This window comes from Tiliqua scincoides, chromosome 4 (genome assembly GCF_035046505.1).
Source record: "Tiliqua scincoides isolate rTilSci1 chromosome 4, rTilSci1.hap2, whole genome shotgun sequence".
Classification (NCBI taxonomy): domain Eukaryota; kingdom Metazoa; phylum Chordata; class Lepidosauria; order Squamata; family Scincidae; genus Tiliqua; species Tiliqua scincoides.
The window spans coordinates 68,943,321-68,965,818 of record NC_089824.1 but is presented as its reverse complement, the minus strand read 5'-3'; the positions used below and the strand labels follow the sequence as shown (position 1 = coordinate 68,965,818).

Sequence of the window (22,498 nt, the reverse complement as noted above, 5' to 3'; positions counted from 1 at the left end):
GTGGCTCAAAATAATGTCACGCTAAACCCACACCGCAAATTTCTTACGGGCAACCCAAGTTTGTAAGGAGGAGAGAAGCTAGGATGTTACTAAGTTTCCCTTTTGTAGTTTGTGTTAGAAATCAGTCCCCTTAATCTTGAGTCAGAGCCCCAACCGACGAAGCCTCGTTCAGCATTCTTTTCTTAATACACGTCTGAATACTTCTCAAAAGACATCTTGCCCAATTCCGATACAAATATAAATAATTTATAATTTTCTGCAGAGTTGTTTCCTTTGTTAATCTCTGTTACTTCCGCAGGAAGAATTCCAGTTTCTGTTTACGTGTGAATCATGTATGATTACTGCTTTGTAAACTTTGTCTGAACTTTTTCTAACATTGTGACTCAGGCAACAGTCTGCATAGTTATCTTGGTTTTTGCTTTTTTTATTTTTAAACTCAGCTCGTTAAAATGCATTAATGCCTGTCGACAGTAATAAGAAATTATTTTCTACTATAATACAGTAAAATCAACTTGCTGTTTGCCATTAATCCCTGGTAACCAGAATTTGACTTAAATATCAAGCTTAAGTCTTTTGTTTTTGAATGCTCTTTCCGCAGATGTAGATTCTTTATTAATGAAAACTTTTTTTGTGTTCTTGAAATAATTCCATTCATGGTAGCCAGCCTACCATTCTTCAGTTATCTCCCTGTATCAGATTCAGCATTTCCTTTCCCAGATGTCTTATATTGCATAATGCAATGTCTGCTGTGATCCTTTGACTCAGAAGTAATTCCCACTGAAATTTTGCTCGAATCACAACTTCTGTTTTCCTTAACCTTATGCAGTGCCTCTGCCTGAACAGTCATTGTCTCATGCTCCAGGATCTGACAAATCCTGGGGCATGGTTTATTTAAACCATTCTAAAATGCAGCATTGTTTCCTTCCATACTCTTCAACTCTCTGGAGTGTGTTTTGTTGACTTCCAAGAAGTCATATGAAAGCAGTGACCAGTTTTGTTTGGTTTTTTTGGTGGCAACCACACAGTTTTCATAAAATTAGCATCAGGCCTAATGCTCTTTCCATCAGAATGGCAAAAACATTGCAGTCATATCTTGGTGATCTTATATAATGCAATAATGCAATCCGTTGTTGGCAACCTTCAGTCTCGAGAGACTATGATATCGCGCTCTGAAAGGTGGTTTTGGAACATAGTGTCCTCTCCAGTGCGCGAAGCCTGGGTAAAGAAGGTATGTCACATAAATATAATATAATATATTACAATTATAATATATAAGATAATGCAATAAAGGTCACAACTAAGATAGCATTGTTACATCACAACGTTTTAAAAATTGTAATCTCATTTTGGACAAGTATTTTCATTCCTCTAAATGTGCTGTAAACCAAGGACAACTCCCATACACGAGGAGTGTGGGAAACAGAATTATCATCTTACAGCTGGTATCCCGTAGTGACTAATAGACTGAGCTCTGAACTAGGCCTCCCCTGGTTCAAATATCACTTTTACATGAACTTGCTAGGATGCCTTAGGCAATCCGTTTCCCCACTGGAATATAGGACAATAATTATTTACTTACTGCATAGGTTTTGTCGTAAGGATTACAACAAAATCATATGTGTGAAGCTCTTGTACACTCAGAAAACACTATATGAATGTTGAGAACTGTGATGAAATTTTCCTGGCAAGATATTGGTTTATTCCTTGTCAGTTCAATTAAGGGCACAGCACGGTCCTGTGCAAAATTTTTGCTGGCTGGGGTGCTTAAGGATTTGATGCAGGATCCCTGTACTGGCAGTTCCTAGATACAGTGCCACCACCACAACCAGCATTCCTATGCCAGGGAAATGTTCCACACGTGATTTTCAACCAGTGTGCCGTGGCACATGGGTGTGTCTGCAAGTGTGCTGCGGGAGTGTTGGGGAGGGTCATTTATTAGCAGGGCCCGTCTGAGATGTGAACCCCCGGGCAGCAGCATTGTCTGCCTTGTCAATTGTCAAAAAACGGGTGCTTTGCTTTGACAGTTTTCACACCTTGTCAGTGTGCTGTGAGATGAAAAAGGTTGACTGTAGCTGTGTTGCACTAACAAAAAGAGTCACTTTTTGTAGGCCAAAAACACTCCCATAGAACCTCTGGATTGCTTAGCTGGTAAAAGTAACTTTCACAGCTATACAGATGAGATTTTGCCATTTAAGAAAACATCAGAAAGGGGTCCATAGTTTTTAAAAACATTGTTAATACCTCTCGATGATGATTCAGCACTTACATGCTGAGCTTTAGTGAATTACTTGATTTGCTTCTTCCTGGATTGACGGTTTTCTTAACTACGTCTAGGCATTCTTGTCAGTGGTCCTCCTTGTCCCCTTCCTTTATGGCAGTAAGAAAACAAAATTATTTACAGATGGATCTGCATTGTATTTAAGATAAAAAGGTTCTTTTGCAACACAGAAGCAACTGAATCCATAAAGAGTGAGAATGCAAGATTGAAAAAGGCATTGGTGTGAATATTTTCAGGGCACTGTGTTATTTAAAAGTTTCCCTTAGCTTTGATTCATTGTTCTTGTTTACAACTGTATTTTGTATAGGAGACATTCTGTTGCTGTTTGATCCATTTCTATTTACAGTTCAGTAAATTGTGGAGGTGAGTCCTTGTGGGATGGATAAGCTACTTTCTAATACAGAAAAATCATATCAGACTGCTGTTGGGTATATGTTGCTAGGAAATCAAAATAGAAGGTTGGCAGAGCTCCAGGGGGGAATAATGTGGAGATGCAAGTGATTCAGCCACAGAGTCTCTTTCTGGAGATACTTGTGGACACTGAGGGATGTGGACAAAATAGTTTACTGCTGCAGACAACATTAAAGTGGCATGAACATATTTTATCTGGATTTTTGAAAACTTTGGTCTTTGAAAAAATTGCAGTGTAAGAGCTGATGGGTAACAGCCCTGGGGCCCCCCTATCCACAAATTTAGTTATCAGCAAATTGGGTCCATGGGCTCCCCTGCATGAACCCCGTCTGGAGGTGAGAGGACCTCTGCTGCCCTCACCCTGGAATAAGCTTCTGAGCTCAGCAGAGACCACAGATGTCTGTCTGCAGACTCTGCTAGATTGAGCTCTGAAGGTAAAAAAAACAACTTTTTAATGACTTATAAGGCATTAACATGTCACTTCCTGTTTCCTCCGTGAAGCTGGGCGTTTTTTCACCTTCAAAGCTCAGTCTGAGCCTGGCAGGCACTGCAGAGGGATGTCCACAGCCTCTGCTGAGCTCAGAAACCCCTCTGGAGGGGAACCAGATTCCCCTCCACTCCAGAGGGTCGAGACCATAGGGACAGGCATTCACCCACATCCATGGTTTCAGCTATCCATAGGGAATTCCGGAACCGAATTCGTGTGAATATGCAGGCAAGTCTGTATTGCGTTTTGCAATAGATAGTCTGTGTCCTGTTAGTACTTTTTTCCTTGCCTTTCTGCCCTCCCCCCAAACAGATAATCAGATTTCCAAAAGCTTTGATGGATGGTAGCAGTCAAAAATAATCTAGATTATTCCACTATAGTGTTCCCCCCAAAAACTTTATTCTCTGCCTCTCTCAAGGCAAACAAACATGAAAACACTGTCCAACCATTATCATGGCTTCATCAAAGTAGTCTCTTTTACCTTTGGCCATTTCAAATAGATCATTTATTTTCTATGATAGTGCTCGTTAAATAGTATTTTAGAATCTGAGGAGGAACTGAGACTGAATTTTTCTCATTTTTCTCACATTACTTGTCATTAAGAATAAAGGTGTTTTTCTAATTTGAAGCTCAGCAGGAATGACACTTTTACTTCTCTTTTCAAAGTTTGCTTGCAAATCCCCTTCTGAGAAATGTCTTAAGTGTTTGGATTGTGTGAACATGTTCAGGAATGCAAAGAGTTGGGGGAGGGGGAAAATGAAATTGGAAAATGTTACCTTAATATCAGTAGCTAGAATATACAAGTGTCTTTAAATCCTAAAAGATGTTCCTGTTTATTTCTATAAGATAATAGCAGTGATTGTGAAAATTTGGCAGGTTCCAGTTGTCATGGATTGGTCAAAGCTTGACATTCTTCAATCCTATTCCTATGGACTTGCAGTGAAGACCACACACCATGTAAAGATTACAGTTTAGATTATAAATTGTGAAGAGGTGCCATCTTGTGGTGTTTTTGATACAAAGCACTTCCAACTGAATAAATTTGAGGCAGCTGTCCTCTGAATGAATGCCAGTGTCTTATTGTATTACATTCTTAACAAAGATCACTTATGTTCTGGAATGTTTTTTTGTGCAGTGGCATACACTATGGACATTTCACAGTTCAGGTTTAGGATTTTTTTTTTAAAGAAAGAATACTTATCAAAAAAGCGATAAACCTTTTAAGAATAGAGATTAATGGCTAACTTTCTGGAGATTTGTTTAAATAAAATGAACTGTTTCAGGACATCTGCACAATTAACAAAATGTCCAAAAAGGTTTTTTATAAGGTCATTTTTCTGTAGAATGTCTCAATGATTTCTTTGTACTCCATAGCAATATACTGAAACATTATGCCACAAAGGATCTTGCATACATAGAAATCCTGTATTTTTATTTTTGTCAGAGGCTTAGTGACAAACCCATGGGGTTTTAAGATTTGCATGCTATAAATCCAGAGCAGGAATTTCTGCATTGTGCATTGCAGATGTTTCATCATTAGTTAATTGCAGTTAAGCCATGGCAGCAGCAATAAAAAATTCTGTGTGCACCCTAAAAATCGCCTTTAGTAGGAAGGAGGTAATTAGTGCATCATAGAGCCTTCTTCAAGAACTTTAGCAAAACCTTTATTTTCAAAAAAGAAACCATTAGCAGTGTTATCTACATAAGGATTGTAGGATTCTAGAGTGGCCTGAAAGGTATGTGGTATATTTGTAAGGTTGGCTTTGTGTGATCCACAGGGAATATTATTAATGTTAATCCTAAGCATCAGTAGAAATCCTTAGGTAATGCGGAAAATCAGAATGTACGGTCAAGACCTGATAGGTGACAAAAGCTAGAGTTTTTCTAGAGGAGAATGTTTTTCTTGGGGAGAAAAAGGACAAACCCTATACTGTCATTGTTGCTCTCTGACATTGGGAAAGTATAGCTTGCACCCATTGCAATCCCAAGGGTATTTCTGAAGGGGGAAGAGTTATGAATGAGAATCAAGCTGTTTTAACCTATGTCCTGTTCTGCAGTAAGGGTTTTTATTTGCGATCACCCTTGGGTTGCAAATATTCTCTAGGCTATCTGCAGAGGTTCCTGAAGTTTTAACAGGGAAACAAGAGAGACATATTGATATTGGCCTACCCTGTGGAAATGGCATCAAATGTGAGTACTGTCAGGGAAGCTGCAGATCTCTTCCAACCAGAATTGCAGCCTCACACGTGAGCATTCAGCATAGCAGAATCTTTGGTAATTTGGTCTAAATAAGGCATGAGAGAGGCTGCAATCCTAGACACACTTATTTGGGAGTAAGTTCCATAGAAGTCAGTGGGACATACTTCTGAGTAGAAATGCATATGATTGCACTCAAACACTTGTCATGTTCCTTCTGCCATGATAATTCTTTGTTGATTTCTGTAGTCATTAAAAATTCTACTACCTCTGCATTTTCACTCTGCACAAATAGTCACCTACTTTCTTTCATCAGACTGAAATCATCTGAGACTACAGGTGAGCCTGTTTGGTGAATTCGGTCCATCAACCTCCTATATAATTTCCCTAATCATACCTTTTTGTTTTTGATATTTGTGTACAGGTGTTCCATGTTGTATTTCTTCACTTGTGGCTACTTGCTTTCCTCAAGTGAAAGGGAGCACATATGACTTGAAGTGAGTTTTCAAAACAAAAATGATCTGACTCTGATTTTCAACCTTTTTCATCTCATGGCACACTTGGCAAGACACTACAATAGTCAAGGCACACCCAGTGGCATAGCTAAGGGGGTGCAGGGGGTAGCAGTTGCACTGGGCATCAAGCTTTAGGGGGGCAACAAGCTGAACTTGACACTAGTGACAAATTGTGAAAATATTGGTATGTATGAATAATACCATCATGTTATATATCATTGGAAAGGTAATTTCATGTGGAATGCAATGAAAGAAACCGCATTAGAACATCACTATTCTGTCAAACGTTATGGCCAATTAACCAGAAAATGAAAACACAACTGCCTTTATGGAACAAAAAGTGGATTTTCTTAACTCAAAACTGACATATGAGACTGATTGTTCTGACTGCCAATGAGATGTTATTATGATACAGTATGGAACCAATAACTTTTTATTTACTTTACAAATTAAATTTGTTATGGAGGGGAAGCTACAAAATTTTCTTTGACCCCAGGTAGCAGATAGATGCCTTAGCAATGCCACTGAATGGGGGGGCAGCAGAGCAAGTGGGTGGTGAGCTGCTGGGGGGAGGAGGTGGGTTCCTTCCAATTTTCACTTTTTAAAAAGCCAAAGTGTGACATCACTTCCGGGGCCACATTTTGAGCTTGGCACTGGGCTACAAGTTCACTAGCTACACCACTGGGCACACAATCTGTTTTTTGACTACTGACAAGGCACACTGTGCTGTCAGTGGGGGGGGGGGTTGGGCTCACATCCCCCAATGGCCCTATTAATAAATGACCCTCTCCCAAATTCCTGTGGCACACCTGGGGACCATTCACGGCACACCAGTGTGCCACGGTGCAGTGGTTGAAAATGGCTGATCTGTTGGGATTTTGTAGGGCTGGTAAAAGCAGTTTACAACACAGAAATAATAATTCCAGTATTTACCGGAAAGAGTATACATAGGCATCACAGATTCTGTGATGGTACAGAGTGACCATTTGATATACAGTCACATCTTACGTGCACTTCACTTATGCAGATACGCACTTGGCAACAACAACAAAACAGAAAAATAGCAATTTAAATCATTCAGGCAAATTCGCCTACCATTCCAGTTACTCAGTATATGAATGCCCCAGAGTGAGCCTGAGATGGGAAAATGAATCTGCTGTTCCCTCACTTGGTCTCAGCTTCCACAAGTTTCTCATAGTTTTTAAAGAGACAGTATGTATTTTTCAAATGTAAGAGATCTTCAAGGTAATTTTTAGTATACCCTATTTTAGCTTTAGGCACTGTCTCTGGAATGCAACCCTTGCATAAGATGCAGGCTGACTGTATAGCACAGCGGTTCCCAAAATCTCGGGGATAGTTTGGGACTCTGTAAGTGTTGGGAGGGGTGGGGGGGTGGCAACACAATTGCCTGTCATCGTGCTGCTGCAGGGCACAAAAGGGCTTTTAAAAACTTACCTGCAGGTTACTGTGGCCCTCCTGAGGGTCCAGCAAGCCTGCGGCCCCCTCTGCTGCCATCCCCACACCTCTAAAGTACTGTAAAAAGCAAAAGGAAAAAAAACCCACTTTCGGTTTCACAATGAAAACTAGAAGTGGCTTTGTAGTTTGGAGGCCCGGGCAGGACTGCAGAAGGGGGTTGCAGGCTCCCTGGACTTTCTGGAGAGCCATAGCGACCCCCAGGTAAGTTATAAAAAACCCTTTTGTGCCATGTGGCAGTGTGATCATGTTGCCGCTGTCCCCCCACCCTTAAGGGGGCAGCAACAGAGGTTTCCTGGCTGGGGCATTGCAGTGTTCCAGTTTTGGAGCCTCTAGTATAGCACTTCTAAAACCAAATTGTTGGAGAAACAAATAAAATGGGTACAGGTTTGGTCAGTGTCTCATGGTATGAATGCAGCTGTCTTGCAAAGGGATTGAGAATTTTGAAATATAAAGCCTTGTGACCTCTAATGACTTTTATAATTGAATTTTGTTCAGCAAAAGTAATCTGGAACCCAAAAACTGCTTTGAGAATATTTATGTTGTTGAAAAGCAACATGTATATATTTTAAATAAAATAGAAGACCAAGTTTTGAAACAGAGTACATGCATTAATTAATTCATATGTAACATTTTAATCAGTTACATTTTAATCCAAGAAGCTCTGGACAGGCATACATGGTTCTCCCCCTCCCCACTTTATCTTCAGAACAACCCTGTGAGGCAGTTTATCTCAGAGACTGTAACTGAGTCACTGACTGAGTGGGGATTTGAAACTGAGGCTCCCTAGTTCAACACACTACCTTTGCTCCACGCTGGCACTAATCCACATCAATCTAGGTTGCTTACTCTCTTGATAGTACTTCTGTCCTGACAACGAGGAAACAAAAGCTGATAGGATAGTTTACACTTCTCAGGGTGAGTCAACACTTAACACTGCTGTGTACTGAGGCAAATAGATAGTGAAAGAAAAGGGACAAGAGCAATTTAGCCAAGGAGCTTTAATATTACTTAGTGTTTACAACAATTTGGGTTACTGCTTGTTTCTTAATCAGTTGTCCTTTTCTATTATGTGGGGTGTGGCACAGAGAAAATCTTGATAAAGGACACACTATAAGTGGCAGTGTTGTCTTTTGATCCATGTCCCTTTGATTCAGATCTTTTCTTTTCAATAGAACTTAGTTCCAGTATTTACTTAAGATGTATTGTTTTCTCTGTGGAAAACAGTGGCGGAGGAGTTGTTGTGTTAGGGTGCAATCCTAACCCCTTATGTTAGTGCTTTCCAACACTGGCATAGCGGTGCCAGTGGGACATGTGCTGCATCCTGCAGCTGGGTGGCACTCCCAGAAGCCTCTTCAAAGTAAGGGAATGTTTGTTCCCTTACCTCAGAGCTGCATTGCGTTTATCTCAGTGCTGGAAAACACTGACTTAAGGGGTTAGGATTGCACCCTTATCTATCAAAGCAAAAGCAATAAAGAGCCCTATGGCAGCTTTACCCATTTTTGCCCGGCCCACAGGTGTACACATTTGGTCCCTGTTGCGTATATGCAACGTTGGGCAGAAATGACTTAAAGACTAACACATTTATTTCAACATAACCTTTCACTTCATGTATCTGATGAAATGGACTGTAATTCACAAATGCTGATGCTAAAATAAATTGCTTAGCCTTGGAAGGTGCTAATGGACTCTTTGCTGTCTTTTCTGTGAAACCTCTCTGTTGTTCTCGTACAGATTCTGACATTTCTGCAGTGACTGATGGGTTAGATTTTTCACCCAGTATAAGCTGCTGGACACTGTGAGCATGTAACCTCTTTCTTTACTTTGCTACTAGGGTGATGGTTTTCACTTCCCTTATTTGCATTGTCCCTTTAAGAAGCAGGTTCAAAAGGCCTCAGGATGAGATCAGCCATGTGAAGGAACTGGAAGAAACAGTTTCACTTTTGCAGCAGAAGTATTTGTGAGCAACCCTGACAGGCGCATGTGTAACCAGAGACAGTTCACAGATGATTTCTGCCTGTTGTTGCACCAATCTAAATTTTCTTAGACCTTTCCAGTGAGTTTTAACCAATAAATAGGTGGCATATGTAGAAGAAGACTAGTATGTGCTGCTGTTCTCAAATATTCAGTAGTGTGTAGCAGTCAGGTCTTTGGATAGGCCTGCCTGTATTACAAGAAAGAGTTGTTTGTGAGTAGAAAAAAAATACACTGAGAGCATGGATGTACTACAGTATTGTTCTTTTTTCCTGCCTACATTAGCTCACGTTCAGAATAGAAAGAGCTTTAAGTTTTTCACTCACTTTTTCTTCTCCTCTCAGAAGGAGAACTTCCACACTGAGCCAGACAGTGGCAGTGTGTTTCAGCGTTTTCTTTGTGTACACCAAATGGCCTGTTTCCATGCAGTTCCTAATTTGAATTGGGGGGGGGGATCTTGCATGTAGTCCAACACTGAAATATCTGCATGATATGAACTACCATCCTTTTCCTGCCTTCTAAAAATTAATAGTGTGTGTTGTATCAATTACTATGACTCACCAGTCAGCTACCAAATCAGTACTGCATGTGGATGGAGTTTATTTTAAAGGCAATGTTGTTTTTTTAAATGAGTTTGGATTTCATTTCTTCTCATGGTAATTTATGCAAAAGACCTTATAACAGAACTCCAGGTTGCTTTCCTTGTCTCATTCATGAAAATATTAGCAGTACCCATTTTAAAAAAATGCTTTCTGATTGTTGGTAGAATTCATTTGAGGAATAAATGTCCCCTGGTTTCCCTTCCTGTCATGTAGAAGGGTCCCTCTAGTTCAAAATAAATCTGCTCTGATGTTTTGATATTGATTGGTGTCTCCTCCCTCCCCTTTCCTCTTTAGGCCTTTATTCATTCTTTCAGGGATCTACATTCTTTCAGCTGCTTAGTCTTTCTTATAGTTTAATTCATAAAATGTTGGATTTTGAAAGGAGTTGTTTCTTCACATCCTTACGGAGTCCTTTCCCCTGATTTTCAAAAGTTATGAAAATTAAATAAAGCTTTCCCCTTCTACATTTTAAAAGTAATGCAACACCATAGTTATTACTGAATTTTTTAAAGGATAGTGCCCCAAGAAGTGACCCCCCTGCTTCCTTGTTCGATTCTCTCAGATTTGTTGTCCCATTGACTCCAAAGGAGTTTATTGAAGTTGCCAGTAAATGGCTGATGTCTTTGACGATCTGAGCAAGACTGTCACAGGACGGTTTCACAGCAGTGTTGAAAGACCATTTACTTTTTTTTTTTAATGCCATGAATAGTTATTGTTGCTTCTTCAGTTCTTGCACAAAGGAGAAAATGGAAGACAATGGAAAGAACGGAAAGGGAAATGCAACTTTATTTAGTGTTTGGTTGACCTGTGGAATTTTCAAGCACAGTAGAGCATTTCAGACAGATCCTGAAACCAGTTTCTAGAAGAAGGTACACTGGTCTGTTCCAGAGTCATTAGGCTCTGTGGTGTCTCCAATTATGGTATGATATGTGAACTTTGTAAAGGAAGCAGCCAACAAAACTCAATTCTTTCTAATTACTTGTATCAGTTCTCATGTTTAAACTTTTGTTTTTACTTTTTTGTCCATCTGGGATGTTCTCCCCCTTAGTTCAGCTTTCACATTGATTTACCTCATCTTCCTCATTCTTTAGCTTTCTGGGGGGAAAAAAGCTGGTGTTTTCCATTGAAGACCATTTTATTCCCTTCGTTTTCCACTTGTGTTATTTGATGAAATCAGTACAGGCTGCAAATAAGCCCCCAAAGTACCTGGATGGATTGGCCCCCCATGTGGTTTGTCCATTTGGGGGCTTATAGTTTGGCAAAACAGGTCATTTGCTAACCTCTGTAGTTAAACCGGCCATAGGTGCCATGCTAATTGAACAAATAGTACCACTTATCACTTTCTTTCCACAGGGATCTAATTTCCTACTTTTACTTTAGTCTGCGTTGTCATAGTCAATGGAATACCGAATATTCTACATTTGAGCAGTGACACTGACACGATACTCCAATTGAGGAGTCTGGCATATCTTTTACTCCATAGTAAGTTACAACCACAGTAAGGACTGTTGTACCCATTACATATTTTCCTATATGGATATTGTCTCCAAACATGTGGTCCATTATGTGTGAACACTACAGGTGGGTTTTTGTTTTTTTTTCTGCGTAGGGTTTGTTGCACTCTGCCTATTTGGAGAGAAAAGCAGGAAAGAAATAATTCAACCCAGTTTTGTCCAGTCCACAGGTGTACACATTGGTTGCTGTAACATATATGGAACGTTGGGCAGAAATGGCTTCAGTAAATAAATAAAATTTGCAGTTAAGTGTCTTTATAATATTCTTTCTTTCCTCTCTCTACAGTCTTCCTTTCTTTGTTTCACTGCTTTCTGTATTCCTAACATAAAGATACTGTAGTTTTTTTTCCTCCTCTCATCATTCCAACTTTTCCTCCAGTATTGTTGATTGCTGAATGAAATCCTACCTCTTGTGATCTCATGGCTCACAAACTTGGTCTTTGGTCATGAGGTGGAATTCCTTACAGGAAGGGTTTATGTTTCACTAACACACACACACCCCTACCTGAAGTCATTATTCCTGAAAATGAAACAATTTTGCTGATGAAGCCCAATAGCCTTTCAGAATGCAGCCCCAGTTGCAGTCAGCATTTGGGAACAAAGAAGCACACATTGTATTGAATTAGTCTGCTGGTTGTCTATTCATCTTTTTCACTGACTGAATTGTAAGCGTCTAGTGGCTTCTGTTTTCCTAAGCACCAGGTGCCCACTTAGACAATATTTGAGTAATTAACAATGAAATATGTTATGAGTTGTGGAATTCCTTTGGTATGTTTTTTTCTCATTTTTGGTATCCTCATTCCTTCGGTATGTTTTATCCTCATTTTTTTCCTCATTCATTTACTGCAGAGGTTCTCAAACAACCTGCAGTAAGTCCTTGCGGGGGGGCAGCAGCATGATCACCAGGATCGTGTCGCTGTGAAGGGGCGCAGGGGCTTTGCTAGACTTGTAGCAGCCTCCCAGGGGTTTGGGGAGCCCTGCGTGACCATCCGCAGGGCTCCCCGAAACTTAAAAAGTGAAAGCAATCGCACTCTACTTCCATTTTTTGTAGAGGTGGAGCATGATTGCTCCACTTTCACTTTCTAAGCTTCGGGGAGCCCTGCAGACAGTCACGTAGGGCTCCCCAAACCCCTGGGAGGCTGCTGCAGGGGCTGATAAGTAAATGCCAGTCCCTGCAGCCCCCTTAGCGATGCAATCCTTGGGATCACATCTCTGCCTCTCCCCTGCCCCCACCCCTTAAGGGGACAGAGGCCAGGGTTGTCAGACTGGAGGATCGCGACGCCCTAGTTGGAGAAACTCTGATTTAATGGATTTTTTCATAGTGACTTTCAAAAAGAAAAGCAGAGTTCTTAAATGGGGAGGTGGGCCATTTCTGCTGTTGAGCCATTGGGTATTCTTAAGTATTTAACAGGAAAAAAAAGTTAAGGCAGAAGATGGTCTTCCATCTTTCAACTTTCACTAGAGTTAAAGGTATGGAAAATGAAATGACAAAATAAAACAAATGGTTTTATAGAAAAGAACCTTTGGCTTTCCTTAAGACCCTTAACAGATTTTCCTTTCAAATAAATAATTATTATAACCTTTCTTTGCCCAATCCTCTCCCACTGACCCCAATATTCAGCTTAAAGTGACCAAAAATTATGATTACTGAATATTTACATTTGACAATACATAGATTGAAAAATAATTGAGAAATCTCTTTAGCCAAACTAGCAAAAATTATGTCAAAGTATACCTGGAAGCAGCAAAAGTGACAGAAAACAACAAAACACAGAACCAACTGAAAAGCAACCAGCCTAATTTGATGTCTTTACAATGTTTTATTTATGATTTTTGTGTTTTAAAATGAGTCATGTGAGCATTAACCAAGGTTTCCGGGTGCATTAAACCCTCATTTTAATATTAGGCTGCCAATAAAAACCATCTGTATTAGCTCCTCATCTTCTCAGCTACCAGAGTAAAATATAAAACCTTGGAGGCAGCACCACCAATCAAAACGGAGCCAGAGGTCTAGCAATAAAATGTAATAATAACCAAAAGCCATGTAATACAAAACAGAGCTGCTTGTTTTGCATCTAGGTAATAATCTCAAGGAGTACAAATATCAGGACTTAAGTTCTTTGTAGTTAAGTAGGTCAGGCCTGTGTTTTTTTACCTTCTCAGTGAGTGAACTTGGCAGTGGCATAGCAAGGCTGGTGCTGCCAGGGTGACCTGCTCCGAATAGGGCACTGGGGAGGGGGGAGTGCCATCGCTGTTTGAGTCTTCAGTCTGGAGGGGTGAGTGGAGTTCTGCTCTTGAATGGGCCCCCCTGCCATCCCTCGCTTCCGATTAGCCCCAAATCGGGGCATTCCAGAAGCAATTGGTGATGGCACGACAATGTCATAGTGTCACCTGACTCCTGAACATTATGTCAGCCAGCACTTGCATGACTGCTATGATGGGGGAAAGTTATCAAATGAAGGCAGTTTCCAAGAGATCTTCTCATGATGTTTGCAGCATGGCCCTCGCTCTTAGAACTGACCTTATTTGACTTTCTTGCTTTAGAAGCCCTGGATAATCCTCTGCGTAGGTGTTTGGAGAGGTATTGCTTAGTGCCGAGGCTGTAGGGTAGAGAAATGGAACCTGGGCATGAGGAAATGAGGGCATGAGGAAATGGTGAAGACAGAAGTTTATGCAGCATCAGGTCAGCCATGAAGGTGGAAGGTAGCCATGTCTTCCCAACAACTGGCCCAGAAGGAGTGGCACTGCGGGCACCAAGACCCATGCCACTCCTCCAATTTAGGAGTGTTATCTATAGCAGCAGTTTTCAACTAGTGTGACATGACACATTGGTGTGCTGCAGATGGTCTGCAGGTGTGCCTCAGGTGCTTTTTTCAGGGTGTGTGTGTCCTGTATTAGTAAAGCCATTGGGGATGTGAGCAGGGGCAGCAGTGCAATGTGCCTTGTTAATTGTCAAAAAACTGATGACAGGCCATGACAATTTTAGCACCTTGTCAATGTACCATGAGATGAAAAAGGCTGAAAATTGTTGGTCTATAGAGTGCTTGGGTATAAAGGCCTACCCAAGTAAAATACTGCTCAGGTGAGGAAATGGGTGTGTATTTGACAACTGTCATAAGAGGCAAAAAGAATGTGAATCCAAATTGGAAGCAGTGGCCAAGCAGCTATTTGCACAAGCCCAGAAAGGAGGAGGAATGTGAATTGGTCCCAAAAGAGTTACTCCCACCTCACAGAAACTTTGCTGATGGCAGTGCACAAATAGTATCATGTAATGTTCCTCTTTATCATCACACTGTGCTGCCAACTTTCAGTCAGACCCAGCTTTTGTCATTTGTATATGAATACCTGCACTGTCACAAAATTTTCTAGCCTCCCAAACCCAACAACTACATTAACATAGTCACTGTTCTTTATTTATCCAATCCTACAACTACCTCCCCACAACATGAACTTTTCATGCTCAATACTTAGGTGTGTAGATGCTGTTCTGTAGAGCTTGAAACTCAAAGTGCTGAACTTTAGGAATGTATATGATCCCAACTCCTATTAATATTCACTCCACATCCTTGTGGAATCTTGTCCCCTACAATGCAAAATTTGCCGGCCTCTTCTACCAGAGCCCTCCATGCACCCTCAGATTGTATTCTAAATTCCCACATTCTCTTAGCTGATCTGTTTTTCCCCTGGCGGTGTAATGCCGTTGCCAAGTCTCTCCTGACAGTAGGTCTCTTGATTGGTCAATAAAGAGAACTCTTTGTATTATTACCGGGGGCACACTTAGAAGAGTTCATTAAAAAATTATACTCAGCAGCACCTCCAGCAGCTTTTTGACATCAAGGACGAGTTGTGGGATTTGGGGAATGAGGGGGCCGTGGCTAGGAAAATATCAAGGCGTTTTTCATGCAGGATCCTTCTGCAATAGTTTGCCTCTCTTTAAGTCAAAGCAAGTCGTTTTAAATACTGAATATGAAAATGTGGCACAATTTTTAGTTTTGTGTTTCCTGTGCATGTCTAGATGTAGATATTATGCATGTGGAAGCTGTGTAGAAAAAACTGGTTTGTACTGCATTTCACCCATCCTTCCTCCTCCAAGATGTGTTGTGGCATGTTCTAGGAGTGGTATTTATGGGCGCATGTGCTTATGACCCCACTAATGCATAGGTTGCCAACCAACAAGAAAGCACTTACTTTCAGGAAAGAAGCAGGGAAGCTGATTGCCTCCCTCTGTCGTTTTCCCATTCCTGTTCTAAATTATTTATTTTATTTAAGTTAAAAAAACCCGAATGCACAGCATGTGAGCCTACATTCGAAAATGGTTCAGAACTGCTGATGACTCAATATGAAGCGTCTGCTGTTGGATACAAGGAAGTTTACTTATATAGTATTCTATCTGTTAATGCCAGGTTGGTTAATAAAAAGATCTATGTGAACTTGATCCGAAATGAGCAAGCTGATTTTGCATCTGCAGCCAAACCTATTGGGTGAAGGACGAGAGCTCTGCCTAGGAGATTGCAGGATAGGCTAGAGGGCAGCGAAGTAGGATTCTGGTAGCTTATCATGACTCCATTCCCCTATCATTGTGCCCTGTCTGGCAATCACCTGATTTGAAGTGCGTGTATTTGTGGTGGATGACTGGGACAGGACAGGGATTGTGTTGGTGTACCACCCCCACCCCACAGCACAACAGTTTGCTTGCCTGAACTGGCAGGGATGTTCTTGCAGGTGTGGTTGACTTCTCCTAGACCAGCAGATGCCAAACCCCAGCCCATGGGCTGGATTCGGTGCCTGAGCACCGCCTTCCTCATTGAGGACTGAGCTTACTGTTCTGCGGGGCAACCTGATATCTCCCTCCCCAGAACTTTGTGCCGGGCAGCCACTTCCTCATTCCGTCAACCCAGCATGCTCTGCACCTGGATTTCTGGGCAGTCGCAGCTGCCCAGTGCAAAGTTCTGGAGAGATTGGCAAGGAAGATATCAGGCTGCCCTGTGGAATGGTAAGCTCCATTTGCACCAGGGTTGGGTTTTTCATTGTGCATTTGTTCCTGAGTTTGGAGACTGCTGTCCTAGACTAATTGTTGAAGGTTTCAACCTCTATGCTGAGAATGCTCCTCTAGATGCAGCAGCTTAGGAATTCATGGTCTCCATGACAATCATAGGCCTGTCTCAAATAATATCTGACCTCACACACCTTGCAAGGCACGTGTTCAGTCTGATGTTCCTGATAAAACAGTATGATGGTGATCTGAAAGTGGGGAGATGTCACTATGTCCTAGTCAGATAATTTCCTTATATATTTTAGACACCAATCAGTCTAACTTCCACAGGGGTGGGTGGATAGTCTGTTCCCTGAGGGAACTGAGGGAGTTAAATGGTTTCCTGACCAATGTTCCTTTGCAGCTGCACAGCTCAAAACCATTCGGAGCTCAGCTTTCCCGGAAGTCTGGCAATGACGTATGGCATTATCATATTGACTTGGTCCTCAGGGTGGTGGAGATGAGTTGTTTGTGTCCTGTTGTGACAAATTTGTGAGATACTGATAAATGTGCTTGTATCCGTTCCAGCTTGGACTTCTTATTGAAAGTTAGCCTTACAATGTGCCTGTGGCACCTTCTTGTTCTATTATGTTATATAGCTTTAAAGGAGTTTTGCAAGAAGATGTAGACAGGCTGTTTGGAGATTTGTAGCCAACCACTTGCCCTCCTGATCCTTGCCCTTCCTGGCCCCTTAATGAAGCCGGGGTAGGATTGGGTGACTAAAGTAGTAAGTACTTCATTAAAAGAGGGCATGGTACCAGTTGTGATGAAGCAAGCAGTGGCAAGATGTCTACTGAAGTAGATCTGGATCCAGCTGACCCAGGAAATTACTGGTCAGTTTCCAATCTATCTTTTTTGGACAAGGTACTTGAGCGGGCAGTGGTGACTCAGCTTCAGACTGGGGTTCAGGACCAAAACTGATTTGGTCACCCTGACGACCTGAGCTGCAGACTGGAGATATACATCCCTGTTTGTTTTGTTGGACCTCTCAGCAGCTTTCATTATCATCTATCATGGTATCATTCTGGACTGCCTTTCTGGGATGGGATTAGATAAGCAGGCACTGGGTTACAGTGGTTTATAGTGGTTATAGTGGCTCCACCTCTATACAGAAAGTAGGTTATAGAAGGTGGTGCTTGTAGAAAGTGGTGCTTGTAGACTGCTGTTTGACCCTTTGTCCTATAGGGTCCAGCAGGAATCCATCTTGTCTTCCATGTTTTTCAACATCTACATGAAATCCCTAGAAGAGGCGATTCAGAGCTTGAAGCTGATGTATCATCAATATGCAGATGATGCCTAGTTCTACTTTTCTTTTTCAGCAGATGCTATTGCAGCAGTGGCCCTGTGATGTTGCTGGCTGTGGGCAATCAAGCTGAAGTTGGGGAAGGGGGTACAACCCATTTAAGATGGGATAGTTAACTCCAGTGGAGTAAAGAACTATCCTTCCCTTCCTTTGTGGTGTTTTGGTGAGAACTCAAAACATTTTTTTTTGTCAGGCATTTGGGTGATGTGTTGGTGGTTACCTCCTGTGTCTCCCTGTGTGGCGTATCATCTTGCTGCTATTCTTTCATTGATGCTTTTCTATTTTTAATTTATATCCTGGTCTAACTAGCTCATCCCAAATTGTTTTTATTTACAATATATAAAAGTTTTATTGTTTCTTATGGAACTTTTTAAGCCAGCCTTGGTCATTTGGCTTGACAAGAGAAAGATGGGCTATAAATTTTAAAATAAATAGTTTTCCTTCTGAAAGACCAGGTTTACAGTGTGTGTGTGTGGGGGGGGGGTGTCTCCTGGATCTTGCTTTGTTCTGGATAGTTAGGTAGCAGCTGTTTCCAGGGGTCCTTTTACAAGGTCTGATTAGTTCTGGTGAAAGCAGATCTGCCTGCTGTAAGCTGGTCCAGAATGTGGCAGATTCTAGTTGGGGCCTGAGCTTGGGAGCCTGTGGACTTCGACTCTGTACCATCTGCATTTTTTACCACAGGTGTCCCCCACTTAACAACCTTCTGCTTAATGACAGACCATTTATACAACGGTGGTCAAAGCACAACAAAAAGGCTCTTATTGAGGCAATCAGATCTCCCATAGCCTGCAGGAGAGTGTCTGTTTACACAACAAAGAGGTTCTTAAATGCAAAGAAGAGGCAATCAGTCTCCAGTAGTCTGCTCTGCCAGAGAGTGTCTGGTAGGGAGTGTCTTTTTACGCAACAAAGGCACTAGATTGAGCTGAATGTCCACTTAATGACCTGATCACATAACAGGGAATCGGAAATGTATCCCCATTGTTAAGTTGCAGACACCTTTAGTTCATTTTTGGGCTCAGTTCAAAGAGTTTGTTTTGAACTTTAAATCTCTAAATCAGTGGTTCTTGAACTGGTGGCTCACGGCCCACCGGTTCGTGTAAAGTTTCTCCCATCCCTTTAAGGGGTGGAGGAAGGCGGAAGGCAGTGACACAATTCCTGGGATTGTGTGGCTGGCAAGAGGGATGCTTTACCTACTGTGGGTTTTTGCAAGCAGCAGGAAGTGAGGGGAGCCCTGTGCAGCCCTCCACAGGGCTCCCTGAGGTTTGGAATGTTGCGAAACAGCGCATGCAAACCACTTCTGTTTTGCAAGACGTGGTTTGTGCACACTATTTCTCAGCATTCCAAGCATTGGAGAGCCGTCGGAGGGTTGTGCAGGGCTCCCCTCACCTCCTGCTACTTGCAGAACCCACAGTAAGTAAAAGCACCCCCTTGACTCCCCCTTAGTGACGAATTCTTGGGAATTGCATCACTGCCCTTGTTCCTCCCCCGCAAAGACTTACTTAGGAAGTAATGCTCCCTAAGAGAACCACTGCTCTAAATGGCTTGAAACCAAGTTCTTCCCCTATGAATCTGCCCTCCCTCTTCATTCTTTACCTGAGGCTGTGTTCCATGGGCCCCCACTATCAGTGGCTCAATTGAAGGGTAATGCAGGATAGGGCCTTATCAAGACTTGTGGAACTCTCTGCCTTTGAATGTTTATTTGCCCTTTCACTATGCTTTATTTGCCCTTTCAGTGCAAATGTTTTTGTTTTGTTCCACGTTTCAATTGTTTGATTGTCCTCCTGTTGAATTGATTTGTTTCTTTGCGTCTGTCCTCTTTAATTATAATTAATTATAGATATAGAACTATATAGATATTAAGGTAGATATTGTAGTAGTTATAATTATTTATTAGCTGTTGAAGGGTTTATATATAGAAATGTAAAAATTGTGTTACTTTGGTCCAAATCCTAACCAACTTTCCAGCAGTGACATAGCTTTGTCAGTGGGGCATGCGCTGCCTCCTGCAGTTGGGTGGCAGTCATGGAGGGCTCCTCAAGATAAGGGAATGTTTGTTCCCTTACCTTGGAACTGCATTGCCCTTTCCTTGGTGCTTTAAAGTTGGTTAGGATTGTGCACTTTGTTAGGAGGGATAAAAATACTTAAGTAATAGATAGAGGTTTGTTGTGAAAGTAAGCTTATACGGAGCTGTAAACTCCTTGGAGGAATGGTATGATTAAAATGTAATAAATAACACAAATAGTAGTTGCTACCTACCACTTGATTTTGCAAAGACATTTCATTTTGCATTCCTGGACAGCGTTTAAGGATTAAAAAAAAATCTGTAAAGTTATTGCAATACTTTGGAAGGCATGGCAGTCACTAGATGGAAATATATATTTGAAATGTTGCTTTAAGTCTTCAGAAAGGAGTTATATAAAATAATAAAAATATGGAGGAACTGAGGAAAGAAATTGGTACATTAGTACCAAGAAGTTCTTCTGCTGAGCATGTGAATTATAGGCTTACAGTATTGTCCAGGGTCTTCCATTTCATGACTCTTGTTTTGACCAGGCTGTGACAAAATCTCAGATGTTTGTAATAACATTAGTGCCCCAATTGCACTTGTTAGTACAGTATTTTATGGTGAGGTTGTTGGTTCCCCTTTTTAGCAGACAAATTGTGAGAGTGGGCCAACCAGAAATAAACGGAACATCTTTGTAATAAGAGAAGACCCTGTAATAAGAGAAGACAGAGCATTCTTGAGCCTATGTACTATTTTTGTGTGAGGAAGGAACAATATGACTTGCTTGCTGAAGTGGCCTCAAAAGTAGAATAAAAGGCTCCCTGTAAGGAGATAACTAACACAGTGAACATGCTGATTAAGTTTACTTATCCAAGGAAGCAATTTAAAAAAGGCACCTGCAACTCACACTAAAATTGTACCACTTACACTACTACCGTACTTTAATATTTAAGCCACCTACAGCCCATCCTCTGCACATCTACTTAGAAGTAGGTGCCATTATGTTCAATGAGACTCCCAGGAAAGTATGTTTAGAATTGCAGCCCTAATTGTGTTCAGGATTGAAGTAGTTCCTGGTTTTTGCTGAACAGACAGGGAGTTTCTCTTGTCCTGCAAAACCCCAAAAAACTCTATAGCAAGCCCATTGTCCACCCCTTCTTATTGTGAATTCTATTTAGTGGAAGGCTGTAGATCCTTTTCCTGCATTACAACTGATCTGGAATGCTTTACTTACATACTTCCATTTATTGTCTAGCATTTAAAGCAAACGAATTGTACAGCTCAGGCTTAGAATTGCAATGCCCCAATATTGAGCTGTGACAGATGTGCTTTGAAAATAACACAGATGTGCAGCGTCAGATTACATGAATCTGTGCAGCTCTTTTGATTTGGAGTGTAGATTTCACGAGTAGTGTTGGGCATGGGCTTTCAGGAAGTCTTAACTTCTTGTAAAACAGGAAAAAACACTTTAAATACAAAGGACCTTGTCCCATTGAGAATTTGAAAAGAAAATGATCGTAATGGAATACTCAGCCCTGCTAGACAGCAAATCTATGGGTTATTTTTAAGCTAATTACTCAGAATTAAACAAAGGCTTAAGGCTTTTTGCCTGAATTGGAGCAGAGGCCAAATTAAATTGAGGCTGAGACGTTGTTTTTGTTGAAAATTCAACCTAAAACAGATCACATTTGGCAGGGTTGGAATAGTGCCTGTGGTATCAAAGTTATGCTAAGCAACAGTGATGTGTTTGACTTTCCAAAACACTTGCTTTTATAGTTGTTGCTGTGAGGAAATACAGCTATAGAAAAGGCCACTTCTGATCTGATTCCTCCACTCGCAGCTGTTCCAAGCATTCTGGGCTATGGTGTTCTATAGATGGTACATACTTCCCAGCTACCCTGGACCTTTACAGTTTAATGAAGGGTATAGAGTTAACATAGCGTGGTTTGGCATGGATTATAGAAGGGACAGGGGGAAATAAGGGCTTACTTGGTTTGAAAGCAAATGCTTGGTGAAGTGATCTAAAGTCATGCTCCCCTCCCCCCAAGTAATTTAAATCTAACTGTTATATATTTATATAGAGTTTTGGCTAAGCACGTTAGTTGTACTGGAATGTTGGGTGTAAGACAATAAGAAACCAAGTTGGAAGATGCTTTAATTGGGTGTTTTAGGCCTGTAAAAGTATGGACGTGCAGGTATACCAACAGGGATATGGGGGCTATCACTGCCTAATATTCAACTATAAATATATGCTAATGTAAAACTCTGAGTTTATGCCAGAAAAGGTTGCATACAACTAAGGCTGCAATATACACACTTACCTGGGAGTAAGCAGTGGGTGCCATCACATCCTATCCACCCTTCTGCCTGAAAGCCCTACCTGAAACGACTTGAATCTGCGCCAGCAACTGAGCTAGCACGGATCTGATCCATAGGGACTTCTGGGGCCCGACATGGGGTAAGGGAACTATCATACCTTTTCTGTGCAGGCTTCCTTCTTTCTTTCCTCTTGGACAGTGGTGCATAATGGTCTTGCAAAACTACTCTTAAAGGAACCACACCATACTGTGCCTCTGAGTCAAAGGATTTGCAGTACCAACTGGGGTAATTGGTTGAGAAAACTTGCGTAACTGCTGGGATGGTGGCTGTGCTGTATCATCTTTACCATGCTGTGCAGATTTGTGCAAGCTCAATGTACAGGTAGATTG

General features: G+C 41.4%; 1 protein-coding gene across 4 annotated transcripts in view; it reads left to right on the top strand.

Moving 5' to 3' along the window:
* ZNF516 (zinc finger protein 516) overlaps positions 1–22,498 on the top strand; it is a 154,892-nt gene that overhangs the window by 105,874 nt on the left and 26,520 nt on the right. The window lies entirely within an intron of this gene.